An 11,243-nucleotide genomic window follows, 5' to 3' on the forward strand; every position below is an offset into this window, starting at 1 on the left:
TGATGAATGTTATAAAGCCATGTATATAACACTGGCAAAGCAAATTTAAAACAAGGGGAAGGCCTCGTGTTACAGGAAGTGGTATTAATGGGAGGCATTAAAACCTGTCACTGTATTAGCTACACTGATTGATACAACTTCTCACTTTATTTCAGGCATCACTGCCAAGGGAAACAGAGAGGAGGCTTGGAAGTGAGTCAGGGACAGCACTGTCAACCCCTAAGCTCTCCTTCCTGATCTAGAACCCAGGACGGGAAACCCCCCAAAATATGAGTGCTGTACATCGTGGAGGGCTTTTCTCCTTTGGTCCTCTGTATTTTTCAAAGGTATTAACAGTTTTTAAAAACCACTTTTGTTCTCTTTCGGTGTTTTCCCAGAAACTTCTACAAGGCAGCTGCTGTGGGCTCCCATCATTCCTCTCCCCCCGCCAACGTGTAAATAAGGAAACACCTCTGTCTCTAATTCATAACTGGCTGAACTTTCTCCTGTAAGTTGATACTCTGACCAGAAGCCTGTGGGTGGACCCAGGGTTGTGTTTTGTCTGCCATAGCTTTTTCGGCTGATAAACTAGCACTTAAGACTTTCCCTTTTCCAAACCCCCAAATGGCAAGCATCTCTGTGGTGAGGTGGCAGTCCAACCGTCATCACCAACACGAACGGTCCTGGGGACACTTATTTTTAGTTTGCTTTCTAAGCAAGAATGAGGCTGGGGAACCGGGGGCCTTGGGGCCCCAGATTCCAGAATGCAGAGCATGGGGTTATTAAAGAGACCTCCTCAGAAAGACCCAAGCACCTTTTCTCTAGAAGCCAAAAAGACGAAGTAGAGAGCTCGCCTTGGGGGAGAGGACTGTAATCTACTTTTTACATGGTTTAATTCCATCAGGGGCGCTTTAAAAGAGAAACATGTTGATTCCATTTAGAGGAAGGACAATCCAGGCAGTCTTGGGGAACTAATTATAACCACGAGGTGGATGATGGTAAGCAGAGACTGGTAGAGGTCTGTTCTGTGCTCTGCTCAGCTTCCCGCACGCCCTTCCAACAGAGCCTGCAGGAGGCTGCCTCACCTCCCGCTGGTCAAGAAACTGGAGCGTCACCAAGCAAGGCCAGTTAACTCTCGTCAGGGAAGAGGAATCCTGAGTGAAGTGACACAAGGGGCTCCTAGCTAATGGAGAGTCCCTTCGTCTCTCCTACCAGGTCCCCCAGCCTCCTGTCCTGGGCAAAGCCAGACTCTTTAGCTTTTTATTTGATTCTGTGAGCTACTCTGTGGCTTTCTAACGTGTATGTGTGTGTGGTATGATTTGTATGTGTAATTTCTTCTTATTATTATTTTTGCTTAAATTAGCTAAACTTGTATTTATTTATTTATTTACTTGCTTGGAACCAAAGAACTCCCCTAAAATGAGAGCACAGACATATATATTTATATGCAAATCTCTGCCTGGCTCTGGAAGAAGGGCAATTTCTCCTCCCTTTCTTCCCCTTCCACACTCACCCAGACCCACATGCTTTCAACCTGGGGGAAAATGAACTCTCCCTCTTGAACAGGAACTGTGAGATGCTGGGTTTTATGAAAGCCTTGGTGATTTTTTTGGTTTCCTGCCTTTTTCCACAAATGCAAGCTTCTTACTATTTCCTACCCAGGGGCAGCCAAGCAACCCCAGCCTCAAAAGGACCCTTCAGACAAAAGCGGGAGTGAGGGCCTGCCCACTGCCCAGTCTTGTGTATGGCTGCTGTGGGACCTGGCTTTGCTCATCCTAAGGTTCTTGAGCTAGAAAGGATGCTCTGACATCGACCTCTCAGAGACTGATAACCCCTAACAGAGCAGCTCTGACTCCACGACGGAAGTGTTGGCTGTCAAAAAGCAACGTTCTGTCAAAGGCAGTGTGGTAAGAACCAGCCCAGCCCATGCCAGCAAGGTCTGGCTCCTCAACCACAGCCATATGCGGAGGCAGGATCAACAGAAGTTGCCATAGGATGGATGAACAGACACTCTTCTATCTCTATAGCTATTGCTGTTATTACTTTGCACAGCGTGGATACTATCTCCTATCTACGTAGGATACTCATATACTTATTTTTCAAGGCGTCTCTTACTTCATTTGATGCATCTCAAAATCTGGTACAGAAAGAAGGGCCAGCAACAACAGTCCCATTGATGGCTATGGAAACCGAAGTACATGCCGGTACATCACATGAGATGGTGTAATATTGTTACTGACAATAACTTCGCCAGCCGTGAGGTCAAACTATCAGCCCTCTCTCCCAAATTCTGTTTACAGCACAACAGAAACAGTAATCATTCATATTTATTGAGTTCTCCCTATGGGCTTCAGTGTTGAAGTGGATGGAATTGTCCGTGTTTTAAAGTTAAAGAAACTGGAGTTCAGAAAGGTCACACAATCTGCCTACAACTACATGATTAGTAAGTGGCTGAGTCAGCACATGAACCCGAGCAGTCTGAGTCCAAAGCCCTGCCAGAAAGCCACGTGTCTGTTAGCCCACTTTTGAAGAAAAACTGCATTAGACTAAGTTGGCCAGACCCTTAGACTCTGTTCTGTTCTAATGTGAATGCCACCTGGAACACGTCTCAATTTGAGAGCAAACGTCCCAGATCCACTACGAGCAGCAGCGGGCCTCCACTAACGTCTTCGGCTCAGAGTGGAAGGTCCAAGACCTCAGAGGGGGAGGGGTCGGAGTCCATCCCATAGACCCAGATGGTCTGCGGGACTTGGGTAAGCAGTCAGCTCCAACCCCTAACAAAGCTCCCAGCCTCCGCCTTTTACCTCTGCCCACGTGGCCCGGCCAAGGGAAGTAGTAGCCTGGAGACTGTCAAGGGTCTCGTAAGTCATTAGCGCTGAAACCAAGCCTGACTTCCTCCTACAATGTGTTTCTCTGCCCTGTCGGCCGCAGCACAACACACCCAAGTGTGGCAGGAAACCCAATAGTCTACGTGAGCAACTTACCTCTTTCAGAACAGTGTGGCGGCGGGGGGTGGAGGGGTACTGGGAAGAGCAGACTGGCCAAACATCAGATCAAGGGTTCGATAAGACTTGGTATCATTCAAATACAGACACACACAGACATTTGAGTGCTGCCTTGCTCACCTGGGAAGCTGGGGGCAAAGTGGCAAATTCAAGGAAGTTGGTCCTGCGTGGCCTCTAACATCTTTCCGTGCCCTTTTTCCCTAAGAAAGTCTTCCTTCAGACACTCACTGCCCTCGGCTACCATCCGTCTCCAGAGCTAGGGCCTCCCAAGGGTCTCCCACACAGCTCTGTCCTGCCTGGCCAAGTCCCTGGGCTGCTTTTTATTCAGAAGGGATCTTCTAGTGTGTTTCCCCCATAGTTGTCCATTCCTTCAAAGCATTAGTAACAAAACCAAAAGTAAAAAACTGACCCATGATTTATATGCTCTTGGGTGATAATGGGTATTAATAAATCAATGCTGTAAGAGAACCTTTGAAATTTACCCTGACAGTAACTAATGGGATTTTCTGGTACACTGAGAGGCTGCTGTGATCGACATGTTTATTGCTTGCTTTTATCCTGTTCTCTCTTGTTAGACAAGGTCATGTGACTATGGCCTGTGGTGTGTCACATACAGACCGAGGTGTTTACTTTGCAGTGAGAAGCATTCTAGCATGCTCTTCCTCTGTTGTGACTTTGGCTCAACACTTGCTCATTGGAGAAGCTGTCAGCTAGCTACCCTCCGAGTAGCCGGGCAGACAATCCTTTCTCAAAGGGCGATTGAAGTGGTGCATCTTCTCTGCCACACCCCACTTCCCCCATAATTCTAGGAGGCAATTTGCCTCTCAAGGTAATTCGTGAAGGATAACATAACTCTATAAATTACAGTGTGAAGTGCCCTATAGGCCATCTCTAAACCAGCAAAATCAGAAAGAAAATTATGGCCGTCACCACATTAGCTGGAGGGTGAGTTGTGCCTAGAATATGGGATTGCTTTCGTTTAAGAAAACCCTCTAATTGCAAATCTAAAATAAGATCAGAGGAGTGTTCACTGCAGAGGCCTGGTCACCCTCTGCAGCAAACATGACTGCTCAGGGGTACAGGGTACGACCGGTCACTGTTGGGAAGTCACTACTGAGAAACTGAAGCAGGGATGGGAAGGTGGAAAGAGGCCTGGGAAAGGTGGCTTCTCTTAGGAGAAGGCAGGAGCGCCAGTGCTTTCCCTTAGCCTGGGCTGTGAGTGGGTGTTTAGCACGAAGGACAGGCCGGGGTGAATACAGCTAGTGGGAAATAACTACAAGATCGAACCTGAGAACGGGGGCCGTGTCCTGTCAGTCTGGTTTCAAACATGAACCAGTTCATCTTCAAAGACACATGTTTCATAAGCTACCACAGTGGTTTCAAACTGGAAGTTTATGCAGATCAAGGAGAGAGGAGGGGAGAGCAAGTGAAAGGGAAAGCCTGGGGGCTGGATCATCCCCTATCCTTGTCTCCAGCCCTCCTTCCAGAGAGCAGTCCCATCTATATCTGGTTTACATGTTAGGGTTTTGTGTAAGGTTAAGTTTGAGAAAAGGTTCCTTAATGAAAATAAATGAGTCCGTTAATGACAGTTTCCTGGGGCTCCCCTGAAAACTACTGAAATAAATCTCTCAGGAATCTGTAGTTCTAAAAATGCTGCTCGATGTACCTCCTGTCAGAAGGGTAGGTAGGTAGATGGTATCAGAGGGATGAGAGATGACAGGTAGACAGATGAAATACATTTACCAATATTGTATATTATATACAGAAGAGAACACTTGAAAGGATAAGGGATAAATATAGTAGAGACTCCAGTGTTTTCTTCTTGCACCCAATGAATCATCTTGATTTCCGCAGAGGTAGGCACGCCCTGAGCTGGGGCATCCTCATAGTCCTGTCTGTGATAGAGACTATAGGGAATAGGGGATGACCTACCATTACTTACAGATCTAAATCCATCCCAGTTTTTAATGGTCTCTGAGTCACTGAGAGTGGCCCACCCCACCCTGACCTAGTCCTGCCTCTTACCAGGGCTAGGGCCTGGAAGTACAGTGGATAGTGATGGTAGTTGTTTATGACAAAGTGGGCAGAGGTCACGCGTCTTTTTGCAAAACAAGTGGGTTCTTCCTCCTTCTTTCCTTCAAGCACCGATGAAATGCAATTTATGCAAATCTGGGGGTCCAAACCTGAGCTCTATTCAATCACCAATGTTTAGAACAGTGAGTGGAATTGCTGACGTTTTAGTTGATGAAATGCCCTCTGGCTCAACTCTGCCAGTCAGTCATGAGAGTCAGAGCCACCGATATCTGGGAGGATGACTACAGAAGCACCAGTCTGGGGGAATCATTCCTGAGCGAAGTGGGTAGATATGCTCGGAAAGATCTCAAGGTCTGAGCAAGCAGCACCCTGGGGAATCGGTAGGTATGCGACGGGCTCCAGATGTGTTTGTGTCACTCCTGTGACTCAGCTTCTATTTCAGCCCCTGATAAATAAAGGACCTTTTCCAGGTATGCTATGTTTGTTCAAACCTAAACTTGGCCATTAAGTATAGCCCTAAGTTCCTGAGACTACCCTGCTCTAAACCACAATTATTTCACACATATTGAATTAAAAAGAAATTAAAATTAGAAGCACGCACAACATAAAATAAGCATCTGTGAGTTTCCCACACACAAATCCCCCTTCACTGTCAACTCAGTGCAGGAGTTCTGCTTCTGTTTTGACAGCTTCTTCCACCCCGGAGACCCACTTTCATTACTATTTCCCCAATGTGTTTTCCCACTTTCGGTTCATTCACAGTCTCTCTCCCCCACTCCTTTCCCTCCAAATTGTGCCATCTGGCTTTCCAGCCCCACCTCCAGATACAAGTAGAGGCTTTGCCCCACAGCCTCCCAGTGAGCAATATATTTTTCTGGAGATAGTAAGCACTGACTCACTGCCTTCTTCTCCCCACAGTTTCCAAAACACATCTCATCTCACCCTTGTCTCTACCCAGATCTCTGCCGGTCTGGGCCACCTTGTGCATAAACAGACTTGTAATGGGGGATTCCCTCTTCATCTTCCTAACACCTCTCTCTCTTCTGATGCCTTATCTTCAAAAATTCTCAAGATAGCAGTGCTTGGGGAACTCGGACCCTTCAGGATGCATTCTTTCCTGGATCTCGGACTTTTGGCCAACAAAGGAGAGCACATGTCTGCTGTTAAAGTAAGACTCAAGATCATCAGAGAAAGGCCTCTGTAAGATAAAAGCAGATGCAAGGCAGCCAGTTTCATCTTAGCTTCACTACTTGGGCAGGAACAAGATAAGCTAAAGATCAGCCACAATTTTCTCTGTATTCGGTAGCTGAGGTTTTTTGTTTTGGGGTTTTTTTAAGGATTTTATTTACTTATTTTTAGAGAGATAGGAAAGGAGAAAAAGGGAAACATTAATGTGTGGTTGCCTCTCATGCACCCCCTACTGGAGGACCTGGCCTGCAACCCAGGTATGTGCCCTGACTGGGAATATGCCAACTCCTTGGTTCACAGACTGGCGCTCAATCCACTGAGTTTTACTCCCTTTCTCCCAGCTCCAGAAAGCAGTAGTAAGAGATTTAAACATGAGTAGTTGAAGATGAAATTCTCAAATTTCTATGTTAAATATAAGTGTTTTTATCCCTTTATCAGATCCATGCAAGGAAGCACCTTTAAGACACCCAAGTGAAAGTGGTGCATTCCAAATGAGAAAGATGCTATTCGGCCAAACCAATTAGGTTGCTTTCTTAACTATTCCCAAGTTCCTCTTCTGAGCCAGCCTGAACTGGGTGTTCTACCTTCTGACACTCTTTTCTGTGTATCTATTCTTTAGATCCTTCCCTAGCTGGAAAAATCAGTTTCCTGGTGACTCAGAATTAGTTTAGAATACCCTCCACACCCCGCCCTCTCTGATCAAGAACAAGCCTGTTCCCTGTTGATTTTCAGCATTGACCCCAGCATGCCCTCAGGTTCGCCCTCTGCCAAGATGCCCATGGCTTTTTGATTTGGGAAGCACAGGGAAGCATGCGCAGCAGCCTGTACAAACCTCCACAAAACTAATGAGTCGCTCCGTGCCAGCCTTCGTGGAGGAATTCACTGAGAAATTCTTTAGTCCATTTTCCAGAAGACAGAATGTCTTCTTGTTCTCTGGAACACCTTCAAGTCTTGACTTAATTTTAGAGAAAATGCCATCTATGGTGTTTAGTAGGGATTCCTTTGCCTGCCCATTATAAGACCACTGAAATAAAACAAAGCAAACAAACAAAAAAGGGAAGGGTGTGTGAGAGAGGCCCTGAGAATAAAGGGAGGTGTTTCACCTGCAGGGATGCTGGTGGGACCACGGTTGGGACAGGGCCCCTGGGGCTAGTCTGCTTACCTCGTCACCAGGTCTCAAAAGAAGAATTTACATTTCATGTGGCTTCCCAAGGGTGCACTGCAGATCACCTACTGTCTTGCAAAATGTTTATTGTCTTGCAATATTTGGGAATTAGTTTTCAACTCCTGAGAGTTTCCCAGGAGTACAGAAGCCTGTTTCAGGGCCCACCCATGAATGTGATGTCAGCCGGGTGCTAGACAATTTCAATGATTCACATTCCCATAGGCAAATCGGTCTCCCTTCGGCTTCTTTCTTTCAGATCCCATCAAGGAAGCAGGGTTGAAGGAATCAGGACTTCCAGGATCCAGTTCTCTTCTGCATCTCAAGACATTTGTTGGACAAAAAGTACTTTTGCTGTTAACTAAGACTCTGAGGCTTGTGGTTAACACCATAAATTGTTAGTAGCGTAATGATATAGAGAAGTAGGTACAGTCATTTTATGTTCTCCACCTGGGAAGAAAACTCAACGATGAGCCAAATTTTTGCTGAAGAAAGATTCCATTATTCATTCATTCAATCAATCATTTATTCAAGCAATTAATATTATTTCTGGGATCACAGAGATCTGAGGATAGTTGTCGATACCCACAACTCCTTTTACCTCCTCGGAGAGCGTAGCCTTTTGTTCTTTTCTAAAGCCAGTGACTTAAACGTGCCATCGAGACTTTCTATATCCCATACAGCAGACTTCGGGGAAGGTTAGTTCACCTCATCTACGTTGCATGACCCAAAGTCCTTAAGCACCAGCAACATAAATCAACCCTGGATTAACTGAAGAAGAAAATAAGTTCATTGGAAGGGTTTAGAGAAGTTCAGTTTAGGGACGTTCACGGAAGAGACAGGAAGGCAGGAGAGTGAGGCTTGGGAAAATGCAAAGACCAGCACAGCTACAGGGATGCAGCGGACAGAAAGCACAGTCAAGGTCACGCCTTAGGAAGGGCTTGTTTAAGACGTGCTGTGGATCCTCCTGGTGGTGTAGCTATTGCCTCCTTTTAACACACTGTACAATAAAGCAGTTCAGAGGGAAATGGAGGCCACTCTGTACCTGTGAGAAATGTGCTTGTGCTCTGTGGTGGCCACTCCTCTCAGTACTTCTCAGGAAGGGGGAAGCTAACAAAGGAGGTGGGGTCAGCATGGGCTCTTGTGTTCTCTTGGTGGCCAAGGAGGGGCTCTGGGCTGATAGGTGAATTCCTAGGAAAAGGGCTGATGGGTTGGCGGGGTCCACAGGTATTCAGAGTGACTAATATGTGTTTAAGGACAGGCAAAAACTAGGCTGGTAAAGGGGCTGGAGTCAGGGTGGGGACCAGCCAGGTGGCTAAGGCAGGACCATGGCAAGGAGCTGGAGGAGGAACCCCCACAGGCAAGCTGGTGGTTGATAAGTCACAGCTGAAACACCAAAACCAACAGGGCAAGGATGCAAGGGTGGGGTTGACGTCAGAGGACCACTCCCGCTGACAATGGCCTCTGCCAAGTGCTGCTCTTATGAGGAAAGCTGAAAGGGGTCCCTTCTATGGGTTTAACCGAGCCCAGAGCCCCCGGTATGGCAGCTTTAAGTCTTCCTCCACATATTATTCTGGAATCATAAAAAAATAAACGGTTTTATTTCAAAACGAACCTCCCAAACAGATGTGGTAGAAGAAAGGCCTGGCTTTTGAATCCAGCTGTTCCGTTCACTACCTGGGTGACATTAGGTAAGTCAGATTCCTCAGGGCCTCAGCTTCCTTCTGTCAAGTGAGAAGGTTGGGCTAAATACAGCCTGAAGACTCTTCCAGCTTCAGATACAACTAGTGCCCATCCAGGGCTCCAGTGTACACACAGGCACACTCACACATGTGCACACACATCAGGGTGGTGCCATCCTCCAAGAAGGAAGGCACTGAACGCCAGCCTTGATGTCTGTGTCCTCTCCTCTGAGGCTGGCTCTAGGACAGCCAACTTCCTAAAAGCCACAGCTGTTGAAACGGTCCCAAGAGAGTTATAATTAATTTCTGTTTCCTAACATCCTGAATGTAGGGCCCAGCAGAACTGATAATGGGGTACTTCCCCCAAGTTACTAACCACAAACTGAAAGGGGGGAAACCACGCTATCCAAAGGCTTAGCCAGGAGTGGGCAACTGGCGCCAGAAATAACAAGCCTAACCTGACACAGGCCAGTTCACAGCTCAAGAATGCACAGTGGTAGCCCAGCTAGGATTTCCTGCTTTCCGAGACAAACCATGTGGGCTCTGGTTACACTCCTGGTTATGGCTTAAATCTCCTTTGTTACTCATATCATTATGCCCAAGATTACACTGCACTCCATCGAGAGGGGGTTTTGGGGAGTCTTTGAAATTATTCACCCATTCTAACTGACCTGTGTTTATCAGCTTCTTCACTGAGGGTCTTTGTGTGCCGGGCCCCGAGCCAGGGGTCAGAGGCACTGTAGTAAGTGAGAGCGCCATGACCCATCACTCACAGAACTAACAGTCTAATGTGGGGGGTGGGAAACGCACAAAAATATACACCCGCTACGAATGACGTAATGAAAGGAGCAGAGTGCAGTGCAGGGACGGAGAATAAATAATGGGGGGAGCGAAGGGGAACGTATTTGCAGACAGAGATTGGAGAAGGTTCTCTGTGAAGGTGGTGTTAAAGCAAAGGCCTAAGGCATGAAAAGGACCCAATTGTATAATATGCAGAATCCAGCTGAAATAACATATATGGTGTGTATATACATGTGGCGTGTGTGCATATGTGTAGTATGAGGTGTGTGGTGTGTATAAGCAGTGTGTTTTGTGTGTGGAGTGTGTGTGGCATACATGTGGGCTGTGGGGGGTGTATGAGGTGTGTGCATGTGTGGTGTGAGTGGGGTATGTGTGGGAAGTGTGTGAGGTATGGGGTGTGTACGTGTGTGGTGTGTGTACACATGCACGTACACACTGAGGAGAGGAAGAAGCAGCAGCTTTACTGGTAGAGGGAAGAGCAGGTTGGTAGGAAGCTCAAGTGACGAGGCGCTGAAAGAAGCCCTACGTGGGTGCAGCAAAGCGGAAGACACAATGAGATGGGGCTGATGAATGTGGCAGAGGCTCGATCACACAAAGCCTTTTCAAAATCTGATACTATTTTTCTAAATTCAATAGGAAAGCATTAAGGCATTTTAGACAGAGGAATAACAGCCTTATTTCTATTTTCTATTTATTTTGTGGACAACAAAAGAAAAATAAGAATAAAATTCGACCCAAGAAGGCAAGGTAGGAGACTATTGTAGTTCAGTGAAGAGATGGCGAGAGCCTGGACTGTTAGTGGTTCTCTGTCCTCCAGAGGGCACTTGGCAATGTTTGGAGACCTTTTTGCTGGTTGCGACTGGGAGTTGCTACTGGCATCTAGTGGGTAGAGGCCAGTTATTTTGCTAAACATCCTAAAAATGCACACCACAGCCCCACATAACAAAGAATAACCCAGCCCCAAAGGTAATACTGCCAAAGTAGAAAAACCCTGGACTAGGTAGTGGTAGGAGAAATGGAAAGTAATTGGACTCAAGATGTTTTTTTTAAGCTGAAATGACCAGGAATTCCAAGGATATTAAATGTGGAGAGAAAAAAAATGATAAAAGATGGCTTTCAGATTTTTGTCTTGAGTAACATGTTGGATGGATAGGTCCAAAATTTCTGTAGAGTAGATAGACTCAGTTGTTTGGCTTAAATTTTCACATCTACTATTGATCAATTGTGGGTTGAAAGATACACGAGCATTTTGTGTCTCAATTTCCCCGCCTATGAAGTGGGGTGACCACGTACCTACTTCGAAGGTGTGGGATGAGTCAACGATGCAATCATGCAAACCGCTTCCACAAGGTCTGGCATGTGGTGGACAGTTGAGTATCAGTTACTTTTATT

This window comes from Desmodus rotundus, chromosome 5, assembly GCF_022682495.2.
Source record: "Desmodus rotundus isolate HL8 chromosome 5, HLdesRot8A.1, whole genome shotgun sequence".
Classification (NCBI taxonomy): domain Eukaryota; kingdom Metazoa; phylum Chordata; class Mammalia; order Chiroptera; family Phyllostomidae; genus Desmodus; species Desmodus rotundus.